The sequence below is a fragment of the Erinaceus europaeus genome, chromosome 10 (genome assembly GCF_950295315.1).
Source record: "Erinaceus europaeus chromosome 10, mEriEur2.1, whole genome shotgun sequence".
Lineage (NCBI taxonomy): Eukaryota > Metazoa > Chordata > Mammalia > Eulipotyphla > Erinaceidae > Erinaceus > Erinaceus europaeus.
The window spans coordinates 67,505,153-67,519,517 of NC_080171.1; the positions used below are offsets into that span (position 1 = coordinate 67,505,153).

Sequence of the window (14,365 nt, forward strand, 5' to 3'; positions counted from 1 at the left end):
CGCCAGCTTAGCAGCCACACGCTGTGTCCCAGAGTGAGTGAAAGTCAATCTGGCCTCAGACCTGGGTTCCGCAGAATGGGAACTGTGCCCAAGGAGGCGGGCGTCGGCTTCCTAGGCTGACCCACCAGCAAGCCCTCCCCCTCCGGCCCGCCTTGGACAAAGTCTCCCCAGCAGGGATGGGGGCAGGGAGCCGCCACAAGCTCGCTCCGCCCCTCCAGCCTCTGCCCATGCGGGCCCGACCAGCAGCCCCCCGCCCCGCCCCCTCTCCGCCCCTCGTCCGAAGACCCGGGGGCGGAGCGAGCAGGAGCGCGGAGGGGGCGGCCACTAGCACCGCGCAGCGCACGGGAGCGCGCCCCGCAGCTTGGTCTTGACTGCTGATCTCGGGAGCCCAGTGGTGCAATCGGGGTGAGTACCGAGTCGGCCCAACTGACGTTGCCGGGGACAGCGGGTGCGAACCTCTTCCCGGGCATCCGGGGCGGGACCGAGGGGCGCACAACAGCCTGGGGCGCGGGAGAGTTGGGGAAGGGCGAGGGAGAGAATCTGGGACTCCTTCCTGAGACTGACCTCTCCGCCTTGGCCGCAGGCTGTGCCTAGCCGGGTAAGTGTCTGTCTGTCCTCGTCCCTCTCCGCTTGGGCTGTGCGTGGAGGTGCGTGGGCCTCGCTGGGGAGTACTCGTTGGGTGTGTACGGGCCGCACCCGCGGAGCTTCACCGAGAGGTCCTGCGGGCCGGGCCCGCCCGGAGTCCTAACCCCGAAGCTGTGCGGAGGGCAGCGGCGAGTCCTAACCCGGGAGTGAGTGCGCACGCCTATCCCTGAGCCTAACCCGGAGGAGGGTGTGCGGGCCTCTCCGAAGACGTCACGGAGCCTAGGGTGGTCGGTAGAGAAATCCCCTCCGGAGGTGCCCACAGATTAGAGGATCCACACCGAGTAGGAAGGGGGAAATGGCTAAGCGGCTAAGAGGCCCTTAGGTGCAAGTGTTGGACTTAGAGCCTACCTTTTATACATGCAGCTAGAATGGCACCTTTTACAGACTGCAACCCATAAAACTCTCCTTTAAATTAAACTGAATGAGAACCTTAGGGTGGAAGGAGATGGAGATAATTAGGGTGGGGATTAGAGTGGCTTCAAATAAAATATAAAATAGAATTAATTATACAGTAGTTCTCAAAGTGTAGGGTGGACCTCAAGAAACCTTTCACACTTAAAAATTAGCTGTGGAGGAGAGATAGCTTAACATCTCAGAGGCCTAGCATGACTGAAACTTCAGAGTCCTTGGCAGGCAGTTTTCTGATATTCTCTTTCTCACCCTCTTCATTCTTTTTCTTCCTCCTTTTTCCTCCTCCTTTGTTAGTAAAAATACTAACAAATTTATTAATGAGAGAGAGAGAGAGGAGTTAAGAGAGAGAACCGAGGGAGTCGGGCAGTAGTGCAGTGGGTTAAGCGCAGGTGGCGCAAAGCACAAGGACTGGCTTAAGGATCCCGGTTCGAACCCCGGCTCCCCACTTGCAGGGGAGTCACTTCACAGGCAGTGAAGCAGGTCTGCAGGTGTCTATCTTTCTCTCCTCCTCTCTGTCTTCCCCTCCTCTCTCCATTTCTTTCTGTCCTATCCAACAATGACAACAACAATAATAACTACAACAATAAAACAACAAGGGCAACAAAAGGGAATAAATAAATAAAATAAATATTAAAAAAAAATTTAAAGAGAGAGAACCGGTGCATGAGATCTGGTGCATGAGATCCCGAGGATCAGACTTGGGACCTCATGTTTGAAAGTCCAACTTTTTGTTCACTATACCACCTCTCAGTCACTCTTTCTCTTTCATAATAGATAAATAGATAAATCTTTTAAAAATTCATTTACTGTGGAACTTTTGTACATGTGAGTTTTATATTCTGATATATGCGATATGTAAATAAAACTCGAGAAATTTGCACTCTAACCTTTACAAATAATAGTGGACCTACTTTTATGAAACATTTTATTAAAGTAGCTACATTTTCTAAAACGTGGCAATCATTTGTATTTTTGCAAATACCTTTAGGGTCACACAGAAAGCAACTGGATTCTCATATCTTCTTTTTTTCATTTAGTCTTTTGCTATGTCACGTGTCATGTAACTTCTGGAAAACTTCTTTATACTCCTGAAAATGTGACAGTGAAAAAGGCAAATAACATCTTGGTATTATTATGTAAGTAGTTTGAACCTTGTGGATCCCTGGGGTCCTCTCCACCCTACTTTAAAAACCACTGTTGTAAAAAGTGCTTCAGGAGCTGGCAAGATAGCTTACCTGAATACTTTGCCTGCTTAGTCATAAACTGGTAGCCAGGTTCAGTCCAACCACCACACCATTGAAGGGAGCTTTCTGGTATCTTTTTTCTGCCTGAAAAAATTGTCATGGAGGTGTTGAAGCTCCAACAATTGCGTCTCCCACTACAAAAAAAAAAAAAAAAAAAAAAAAAAAAAAAACGCTTTAAAGATTTGTTCACACCACCCCATGCCATGAATAGTATTAACCTTAGGTATATGAGACCAAGATTGACTTCATTTGGAAACCAAGAGCTAGGTCATCACAGGAACAACAGGAAAGACTTCTGGGCTCCTCAAAACTCAATGGAACTTACAGATGGTTTTGGTGGTTTCTTTGCCTGCAGAGCTGTTGTCTTTGTGCATCAGGCTGCAGCAGCGGTGTGGGGCACAGGGCCAGTGAGTTCAGAGACATATGCACAGGTGCCTGTGATAGTGTCTGTATGGCAAAGGGGATATTGAGATTGTGTGAAAGTTACCAAGAGGTCTAGAATTTATTTCCAAAAGAGCAGGGAGGTTTGCTTTTTTGCCTTCCTCCCCTAATGTTCATTTTGATTGTAGTTGTGAAGCATAAATTTTATTGGGTATATTCCCCAATCCTGGTGCTTTTTTCATGTTTCACTTTCAGAAAGGAGTCATCTGAGTGGCCCTTCCTTACCACCTGCCAGAAAGCAATGCCTGCACATGGAGGTCTAGTAATTGGGCCCCCTTGATTCTTTCCTTGACTTCATGCTGTCAGCACAGGTTCCAGATAGAAATTACAGACATGTTTATAGTTGGCCCTTGAAAAATGTGTTTGAATAAGTTGGGTCCTTCTACATGGGTATTTTTTCTTACTGGGTTTATGGATTCAGTCACCCAAAAATGTTGACTGTCAGTCAGATCCCTTGGATTCAGGACTTGCAGGTATGGAGCACCAACTACTAGGAACTTGGGCATCTGTGGCTTTGGGTATATGGGAAGGTCTTGAAACTACTCTGCCAAGAATACCAAGTCATGCCTGTATTTTGTAAAAACAAACAAACAAACAAAAAAACAACTATGTGAGGACCCTAGGAGTTAGTTCAGTAGGTGAAGGACCTGCCTTCTTACCCTGCATGCATCATGACCTGGATTCAGTCCCCAGCACCCCGTGAGGGCACCATAGGTAGCAGCTCCATTGATGGTGTGGTTGTACTTTGTTTTCTTTCCCTATCTTCTTCTTCCCTCTCCTACTTTCTCCCCCTGAAAAAATTATAAAATCAAATATTTTTTACTTTTGACTGTGCTGGGTCTTTGATCCCAACCCCCAGTTATTGAAGGACCGGCTAACTATATGTCAAACAGAAAGAAAATCTCTAACTCTGACCTCTCTTTTCCACTGAGCCTTTTGTGCTCAGATGGAGTCATTTGAACTGTGCAGCCTGTACTTTAGGGAGTTTGTAAGCTTATTCAGTGGGTCACAGCTATTACTATCTGCAGGCCGGAGAAGAGAATGGGATCTCTGAGCACCTGCTTTGCTCTGTCTCTAAAACTCTACTTTGATGGCAGGGTCTCATTCCTATACCCTTCAAGTAGTTATTCACCATCAACACACTAAGTGCCTAGTTCTGTATTAAACAGCAGGGAAAGTAACATGTATGAATGAACGTACGCACTCCCTGTCATTCCAGAGCCTACAGCCTGGTAGCTAAGATTCAGCTGGTGAGTTGAGCAGTGTACTCTTCATGTTCATGTGAAATTGGGTACTGTGTACAAAACAGTACCCTGGGATAGATGTGTGCTTCAGAGTATATGCCGAGTAAGTCAAGAGTCCCACACAATGAAGACAGTGTGGGATATTTATGTCCCTTCCTTTGCTCTTCATTTTACAGAGGAAGGGACTCCTTATGAGGTAGCCAGACTCTGTACTGGGAAATGAACTTCAGCCTCGTGGCAGTCCCTAGGCCAGCCTTGGGCAAGACATCTCTCTCTCTGGGACTCAGTGTCTTCATCTTTAAAGTCAGGGGCTAGTCCATTGATATCCCAGGGAACCAGCAATTTGACAGAACTAGTGCGTACGGGTGGTTGTATGTATCTTTTACCAACTCTATGTTCAGTGATATCATAGCTTGAAGTAAGCCACTATGGGAATTTTCCCACCTTAAAAATCAGCAAATAGTGTAAATTGGCACTTTCCCCTCCTGGAGAGAATATTTACCAGCATGCCACTGCTACCATGGTCATAGCCACAATGCTATTTGTATCTTAATAGAAAATGAACTTTTTAATTTGAACAAAAATACTGGATATAGTGTGTGTGATCTCAGTTCTCCAAAACTTTTGACAGGGAAAGGCAGTCAACTTTCACCATATATTAGAACATGAATTAGCAGACTTTTTTCAGCCAAGGGACAGATAGTGAGTATTTGGCTCTGTGTGCTGTGTAAGTGTTGCAACTATTCACCTCTGTTTTTGTAGGGTCACAGCAACTGCTGACAATATATAAACACATGAGTGTAGCTGAGTTCCAATAAAACTATATGTATTGAAAATATATTTTTAATTTTTTACCATAATTTGTCATCTTTAACCCAAACAATAGGATTTAATTACCAATAATTTAAACACTGGAATTCTGGATAATATAATACGATGACTCTATCTTTGAACTTTTCCTTCTTTAAAGGATGGTTAATTGTCACTTAAAAAAATAATAAGTTAGAAAAACTAACATGGCTTCTAGTGGGCCAATGTGAATTTTTAAAGGAAGTCTTTGCATTATTGCTTTCCTCTGGATCTCATTTCACTGATAATTTCTCCCCATGTTTTCTAATAAATTCCGCCAGGTCTTTAGAATTCTTAGTTTTTTCTTCTAGAAGTTCTTAGTGAAGATTTGAGATGTCCTGTTTAGTTTCCTTCACTTCACTTTCATTCACTTTGGCACTCTCCTTATCTGTCTGGGCTTTTAGTACATATATGTTAATAAGCCTTTTCATTATTTTCTGGTACTTGATTGTTTATTGTCCCCAAGCTTCTTGAAATAAAATTATCTTTATAAAATGATAGACTACATGTATATACACAGTGGAATACTACTCAGCTATGAAAAGGTTGAAATTTCACTTGGATAGAACTTAAAGGAGTCACATTAAGTGTGATAAGCCAGAAGGAGAATGAATATTAGATGACTTCTCTCATAGGTGGTATTTAAGAAGAGAAGGGAAAGAAAGAGGGAGGGAGGAAGGGAAAACAGTGAAACCTAGATTAGCTGTGGTCTATTGCAGCAGAGCTAAGGACTCTAAAGAGGGAAGATGGGAGGGGGGGTGAGAGGGTATTGGGGACCCAGTGCATGATGGTGGAGGAAGATATAAGTTGGTAGTGGGAGTGGTATTCAGACACCTGTTACAGATGTACCTATGTGTCCACAGCTGTCTTATAAATCATTATGTCCTGGAGGAAGTGATTTGGGGAGTGTGTGTGTGTAGGGGGGGGGATCACCAACCGTAGTTTGCTGTTCTAGAATATCAGAATAGGAGCATACTTCAAGGAGGTATTGTCATGGAAAGGAATTTATTCAGAACTGTGTGCATGGATACCAAAATAGAGATAGCTGGAAGTAACATCTACGAAGAATTTGGAATTAGTTGAATGGACAATCCATAGTAGGTTATTTAAAGGGAGACTAAGTATGTTCAAGTTTTGATGATAAAGCCATGTAGTGTGAGTGGAGACCTTTATTCTCAGCCACCTCAGATAGTATGTTGGGATAGATGGATCCACTATCTAAGCCAGTGTGCTAGTTTTGGGTGTCTTTATACAAAATCCAGTAGTGTCTCTAGTAGCTATACTGATTCCAGGGGCAAAGACAAGACATATTCAAAACGGAAGGAAAATCCTCAGTGAATTCGTACATTATGTGCATAAGTACAATGTATCTGTCTGTATATGTTTGTTTTACAACTACATTTGTACTTCAGTTGTATACATGTTATACATTCTATTTATTTGTTTACTTTACCTAAGCACTATTCAGCTCTTGTTTATGGTGTGCTGGGGATTGAACCTGGGACCTTTGGTGCCTGAGGCATGAAAATCATTTTTGCATTACCATCATGCTATCTATGCTATCTCCCCAGCCCACATTCCATATATTTAAAATAGCTTTATAAGTGTTTGGAAGATAGACATATGAAACTGTTAATAGTAACCAATTCTTATAAGTGAAATGGGGTGAAAAAAGGCAGGAAAACTTGCTACTCTGTGTAATGCCTTATTTTTGCCTCTCCTTCAAAGCCTGTGTGTTGCTTTTACAACAAACAAACAAAAACTTTGGTAATAATGCTACCTCTACTCCCTCAATAGAGCAGGTTGTTTTAACTGGGTCAATTCTAAGAGTTGTTAATCCAATTTAATATTGAGGGGGGGGAGCCAACCCCTCTCACAGATGGAAATTGTTTTAAATTGATGATTTGGTAGTTGTTTACAAGATCAGAAGATTTCAAGGTATAGTTCTGCACTGTACCCACTATCAAAATTCTGTGCCCCGACCCTCCCTATGATAACTACTATAGTTCTCTTAAGTCTTAGAAATTGCCTGGCTACTACTGCTGCTGCTGCTTTTCTCCTTCTCCTCTCCCTCCTTGTGTTTCAGTTCTCAAGATTTTATATATGTGTGATACCATCATTTAATTATCTTTTACCTCTTTACTTACTTCACTAAGCACAGTTATCTCCAGTCAGATGGAAATACTTTAAAAAATATTTTATTTATTTATTCCCTTTTGTTGCCTTTGTTGATTTTTATTGTTGTAGTTGTTATTGGATAGGACAGAGAGGAATGGAGAGAGGAGGAAAGACAGGGGGGGGTGAGAAAGATAGACACCTGCAGACCTGCTGCACTGCCTGTGAAGTGACTCCCCTGCAGGTAGGGAGCCGGGGGCTCGAACCGGGATCCTTACTCCAGTCCTTGCGCTTTGCGCCATGTGCACTCAGCCTGCTGTGCTACCGCTCGACTCCCCAGATGGAAATATTTTATTAAGCAGTGTTGTTTGACTTAAGCTACTATCCAAAGTCAGAAGAGCACCAGATCATAGTGTTCTTCAGGAGACTACTATGTAGCCTTCAACCTGGCATTATAAAATATTGTTTCATGAAATGTCATGAACTACACTTTTGTAGCTTTAAAAGTATGATGGTCTTTAACAGTGTTTGTGATCCTATTTTTAAAATTTTTTATTATTATCTTTATTTATTGATTGATTGGATATAGACAGTGAGAATTGAGAGTGAAGGGGGAGGTAGAGGGGAAGAGAGACAGATACCTGCAGCACTTCACCCCTCACAAAGCAGGTGGGGACCATGGGCTCAAACGTGGGTCCTTGTGCACTGTAATAAGTGCAGTCAACCAGGTGAGCCACCACCTGGCCCTGTTATCCTATTTCTTTTTCTTTTTTCTTTTGCACCTCCAGAGTTATTGCTGGAGCTCAGTGCCTGCACTAGGAATCCACTGCCCCTGGAAGCCATTTCTTCCCATTTTTGTTGCTCTTTTTGTTATTATTGTCATTGTTGTTGTTGTTGGATAGGACAGAGAGAAATAGAGATAGGAGGGGAAGACAGAGGGGGGGAGAGAAAGATAGACACCTGCAGACCTGCTTTACTGCTTGTGAAGTAACTCTCCTGCAGGTGGGGGGGGGGATGATGACATTTCAACCAGGATCCTTATGCTGTCTGTGCACTTCGTGCGTGTGTCCTTAACCTGCTGTGCTACCGCCCGGCCCCCTTGTTATCCTATTCTTAATGTAGAAGGAAGCACCTGATAGTGTGTATTTATGGACAAGGAAAAGGATTGCTGAACACTAGATGCTTTTTTCTTGGTGGTAGGGCACAGTTGATTCTAATTTTTTTTCATATTGCTTATAAATACTTTTGAGCAAGAATTAGACAAGTATAAATCTGATAAGACAAGTATGTGGTTTGAACAAATATTACATTTGACATGGTCAACAATAACCTCCTACAATGAGCACATAGTATATCGAGGACAGCAGGGGTAGCTTCATTTTTCTTATTCTGACTTACGACCAACTTGGCTAGTACAGAGTTCTCTGTTCCTTGATTCCTCAATAGGAAATGGAGAGAGAAGGGAGAGGAGGCAAGAGGAGAGGGGAGGAGAGGGGAGGGGAGGGGAGGGCAGAGGAGAGAGGCGCATAGGGAACCAAAAACAATCGTGCTGACAGAACTCAGTCACATTGTGTTGCTACATATATGACCCCCGTGAAGTTGCTGCTGATTTCCACCTTACCTTCTTCAAATTAACAAGAGGTTAGAAAGTTTAGTTATTAATTCCATCATTTGAGTGCCATCAGTTGGTATCTTCCCAGGTCAGCTGACTTTTATTCACTTTTTTGTTGTTGTTATTTTTCATGGGGATATTCAGATATACAAAGAGGTAAGTAAGAAAGAGGGCAAACCCTACCTGCAATATTGTGAATGTGTACAGCTGGCCTATCTTGTTTCTTCACCTGTACCTTTCGTCAGACTCCATTTTTCTCCTCTGAAGGAGCTGTCATTTGCTTCATGAACTTTATACATTTAAGAAAAGCCTTCCCTTTTGTGTCTTTTTAAAGATAAATATGAACTGATTGCTGTAGTGAAAATCTTTACAAACTATTTGGCCATAATGTCAGCCAAACTCAATGACCCTTGAACCCTTTCTGTGTTGTTCTCTCTACTTTTACATCTGCTCCGCTCTCTGCTTTCTAAATCATTCCTCCTTCCTTTCTTCTCCTTCACAAAACTTTCAATTCTTCTAGTTCTAGCTGTCTCTTTCCATTATCATATCATAACTATAACTATCATATTATAAGTATTACGCTTATCTTGGTTTCCTTGTTAGAGTATATGCTTTACATAACAGTGTTTCCTTCCTTTCTCCTGTGGTCACAATGCTCAAGAAACGTATGCTAAATTAATTTGTTCAATAGAAAACATTCTTTATTATCGAAGAAATACATCACATTAAAAAAAAAATCTGCTATTGCCTCCGGAGTTGAGAGGGGCAGGTGCAGAAGCGGAGATGAAACAATCTACCAAGAATTTTGGTCTCATCTGCAAGGACTTTTTTTTGACAGATTTTAAAGAATTTTCAGTTTGAGTCAATATAAAAAGATAGCTTTTTCATAGATATCTGGGACCTTTGGGCCTTTGGGTAGTCTCTGTTTTTAGAATTCTCTGCCCCCTCCTCCATAGACAACTATTTTAGAATAGCCATTGTGTTTTAAAATGTGGACTTTAATCTTTAATAAAAGAGGTATCGCACATTTAGGGTCCAAATGCCCTGTGAAGTTGGTTGATAGCAATTTCAAATAGTGGTAGCTCACAGGTATAAAGTACACAGTGTCCTCTACTTCGATGTCCTGTTTAGTTATCACAACTAATACTAAAGTATTGTTACCATAAATCTATGAAACATAGACTGAGATGTAGGAAATACTGCCAGTGGTAGATTCTCACTGTAACTGAACACTGGAAACTAAAGCACTTTGGGCTAGATATTGCAAAATTGTCAAGACTGGAAGCTTCCTCTCTAAGTAATATCTATCTTTGAGAGATAGGCCAGATTCTTGAGGTAAATCTTTTAATGACAGAGAGGTACTAAAATTACTCTCTGAACCAGTTGTTTCTTGGGTTTTCTTCAAGTCACTTCTCAGTCTTTGTTACCAAAAGTCTATTCACTGTCTAATGAATTAGCAGTATTGACTATGTGGGAGTGCTGGTCTGGGTCCCTGCTGCCTGTTGCACCATGCTGTCTCCCATCTTGGGTGTAAATCCCAGCCTGTCCACATACCTGCCACAAGATCATGACAAGTTGCTTGACCTCTTTCGTCCTCAGTCTTATAATATGGTTCTCACAGAGTTAAGGGACTATATTAGACAACATGAGTAAGGTGCCTGACACCCCACAGGAACTTAGTACCTGCCACTCAGCTACAGCACTTATGGAATGATGCAGCACTCAGCCCAAGGTCCTCTGCCCAAGGAAGTCAGGTTGACATCATGGTAGCATCTGGAACCTGGTGACTGAAAGAGTTAAGATATAATGCAGAACAAATTGTTGATTAATCATGAACCTAAAGGCTGGAATATTGCAGATGAAGATTTGCAAATCTCCATTTTGGAAAAAGCTAGTAAATCTGTTTTAGGTATATTCCAGAGGGCCCATGACTACTAGTTTTTGCCTGAGCCTGACATCAAATATGCGGGTGGACCCAGGTTATTGTCTGGGGAGATGGTGTCATAGTTGCAAAAAGGACTAGAAAGCTGGATCTGGGAAGAGAATAGCTCCCAAACATGGGGAAAGTATATAATTATTGTTAACAGTAAACCCCACTGGTTTGATGTAGGGCCCCTAGTCAGCACAGGAGCCTATGTAATAACCTCTGCATCCCTGTAGGTCTGAGTTCACATTCTGTGGTCACAGCTAGGAACATTCCAGGCTGCACTAATTTCAGCACCAATCTTCCTCAGGTAATAGTTAAAGAGTATGTTGTCCAACCTCCCTTCAGAGAATGGAACATTCCTTAACATTATTGATCCACATTAAGGGAAAGGTCCTAGAGGGGCCCACAAAGGGTTTCATTATGTTCCTGATAGAGATGACCAATAACAGCGGCAAGAGGGATCTGTTAGAGGTCTAGGCCCGCCATGTCTGTGTGGGAACCCCAGGGCTCCCTGAATAGAGCCCCAGGTGATGGGGTGGCCTGGTAGTGACTAAGGAGTCATCATTAAAGTATGCCAGTCTCTTGCCCTTATTCAGCTTTTGTAGTCCTTACTTTGTCTGACAACGTTAGCTTTGGAGTGATTGGGGGATGTGTAATAGGAGGAAGGTGAGGAGGGTATCTAGGTCTAACTAGAAACTGTTTCATTAGGTACTTTAAGGTGTCTTTTTAGGTCTTTCTACTTGCCTGCTTTATTTATTGACTCACTTCAAATTATTGTGTACTTTTGCTTTAAGGTATATATTTTGCCCTAATTTATGGAAACATGTACATATGCCCTATCTCATGGGCCCTGGTCTATATCTAGGTTTTGAGGTTTTGTTAACATGCACCTTCTATTAGTGCTTTGTCCATGTGGAACTGTGTTCTTTATCCAGAATAGTCTTCATTGACTCCCTTCCTCTGTATAGTTCTAGAATGCTAGGTGCTTCTTTGTCACCTCCATCCCCCACTACAGACTCCATAATACTGTCATTACCTCTGATTAATCTGTGTGTGACTGAAGACTATAAGGACATTTATCCTTTTGACATGTAAATGTTAAATACATGTATACATTTGCAAAATCTCCATCTCTAACAGTCCAAAGAGGTCCAAGTCCCAGATGTTCATGGCCTAAGCTGTTCTGTTACTTACCACATTTTTGACCCAGTGAAATGGCAGTTGCATGATAGCTGTTAAGGCATTGGGTGGGCCATGGAGATGGATCTAGAGCATAGTTGCTTAGGGGTTAAGCCTCACAGTCTTAGGGAGTTGGAGTTTTAAGTCTCCCTCTCAACACACTTGCAATCTGGCACCAAACTTCCAGCTCCTGACCACAGCATAGTACTGCAGTGGGATAGATTGCACTGGCCAGAACCCAGGAGCTTCAGGTCCTCTTGGGAATTGTAATTCACTGTAAAATCAATAGGCATGCAGGTTCTTGCATCAAACTTCTGGGAACTTAATGAGCATGAGGTCCTGGTGAGACCTAGTCTATGAGGTGGGTGGAGACAGATGACCTCAGAAACCTGGATTCACAAAAATAAACACTCATCTAAGGAGCTGGGTGGTGGTAAAACCAGTAAAGTGCACAAGTGGCCATGTGCCAGGACCCAGGTTTGACCTGGGTCCCCACCTGTAGGGGGAAGGGGAACTTCATGAGTAGTGGAGCAAGTTGCAGGTATCTTTTTTTCTCCTTCCCCTTTCTTCCTTCCCTTCATTTTTTTTTTTTTTTAAGCCAGAGCACTGCTCAGCTCTGGTTTATGGTGGTATGGGGGACTGAACCTGGTACTTTGAAGCCTCAGGCATAAGAATCTTTTTGCATAACTATTATGCTATCAACCCCCACCCATCCCCTCCCTCTCTTGCTTATTTCTGTCTCTGTCATAATTTTAAAAAGAAAGATGAAAATGGCTGTTGGAAAACGTGGCATGCACAGAACCCCAGCAATAAACTTGGTGGCAAAAACAAACAAGCAAGCAAAAGCAAAAACAAAACATAAAACACTGCTCTGCTTACCTCACTAGGGAAAGATAGAAACATGCAGGAGATATGGATCGGCCTGCCAGTGCCCATGTCCAGCAGAGAAGCAATCACAGAAGTAAGAACTCCCACCTTCTGCACCCCCCAAAAAGAATTTTGGTCCATATTCCCAGAGGGATAAACAATAGGGAAGGTTCCAATGGGAGGGGGTGGGACACAGAACTCTGGTGGTGGGAACTATATGGAATTATACCCCTATTACAATTATACTCTTATAAATCTTGTAGACCAATATTAAGTCACTAATAAAAAAAAAAAAACATTAAAAACTGCTCTACAAGATCAGGCAGCCTGATGCCCAGCCTTTTTTAAAGAATATTTTTATATTTGTTTATTTACTTACTCCCTTTTGTTGCCCTTGTTGTTTTATTGTTGTAGTTATTATTAGTTATCGTTGTTAGATAGGACAGAGAGAAATGGAGAGAGGAGGGGAAGATAGAGAGGGGGAGAGAAAGACACCTGCAGACCTGCTGCACTGCTTGTGAAGTGAATCCCCTGCAGGTGAGGAGCCGGGGACTCGAACCTGGATCCTTAAGCCAGTCCTTGCACTTTATGCCATGTGCACTCAACCCGCTGTGCTACCACCCAACTCCCGATGCCCAGCCTTTTATGAATTTCTAAATTTTGAAAAGTTCATTTCCAAACACCGATGAAATGAGTTTGGGAACTTGAGGAAATACTGCTGCCTTAAATAGATTTCAGTGAGATCTTTTTCTGTAATGCTTTTTTTTTCCTGTATTTTTTAAAATAATTTTTATTTATAAAAAGGAAACACTGGGGGTTGGGCAGTAGTGCAGCGGGTTAAGCGCAGGTGGCACAAAGCGCAAGGACTTCAGTAAGGATCCCAGTTCGAGCCCCTGGTTCCCCACCTGCAGGGGAGTTGCTTCACAAGTGGTGAAGCAGGTCTGCAAGTGTCTGTCTTTCTCTCCCCCTCTGACTTCCTCTCCACTCTCCATTTCTCTCTGTCCTATCCAACAACGACATCAATAGCAATGATAATAATAACCACAACAATGATAAAAACAACCAGGGTAACAAAAGGGAAAAAATGGCTTCCAGGAGCAGTGGATTCGTGGTGCAGGCACCAAGCCCCAGCAATAACCCTGGAGGCAAAAAAAAAAAAAAAAAAACTGACAAAAACCATAGGATAAGAGGGATACAACTCCACACAATTCCCACCACACCACCAGATCCCATCCCCTAATAGCTTTCCTATTCTTTATTCCTCTGGGAGTATGGACCAAGGAACATTATTGGGTAATGCTTTTTAAAAATGCAGTTGCAAAAAAAAAAAAGGCAGTTGCCTATTCCCCTCCATCCCTCCTCATCTCAAGTCTTAGATGCTGTGTCATTTGGTTTGTATGGGGCTGTGGGGAGGGGGTGTCTTTGCAGGTATCATTTGCAAAGTTGGTAACTGTAAAGTCCTTCAGGATAGGCTGAGGACTGATCTTGGTGAGGAGAGGATGAGGTCAGGACTCCTGTTTCTGAGAGGATCTTGCCTTGCTTCTTCCTTTCCTTACTGGTCAAATGTTTCATGACCCCATAATAACTCTTTTTCTTTGTACATTCTGGAATTATAGATTCTGAAGTTCTCCAGGACTTCTTTGTAAAATTCTGCTTGTATTAGCCCAGAGTTAATTAGCCCTAAAAGTAACAAACAAAACCTTTTCAGCTTTAAGTTTGTGCTGCTACATACAGTTGATTTAAATGAGCTTAAAGAGGTCAGGCAGTGGTACACCCAGTTAAGCACGCACGTTACCATGCATTAGGACCTGGGTTTGAGCCCCTGTTCCCC

General features: G+C 42.7%; 1 protein-coding gene across 2 annotated transcripts in view; it reads left to right on the forward strand.

Moving 5' to 3' along the window:
* The first annotated feature begins 297 nt into the window (after positions 1-297).
* ACO1 (aconitase 1) overlaps positions 298-14,365 on the forward strand; it is a 78,785-nt gene continuing 64,717 nt past the window's right edge. The window contains exon 1 of one of the 2 annotated variants that reach the window (XM_060199682.1): positions 298-448. The gene's annotated coding sequence lies outside the window, so the exon portion shown is untranslated. Of the gene's footprint in view, positions 599-14,365 lie in introns of both variants that reach the window. The other variant, XM_007531242.3, reaches the window with a different exon arrangement.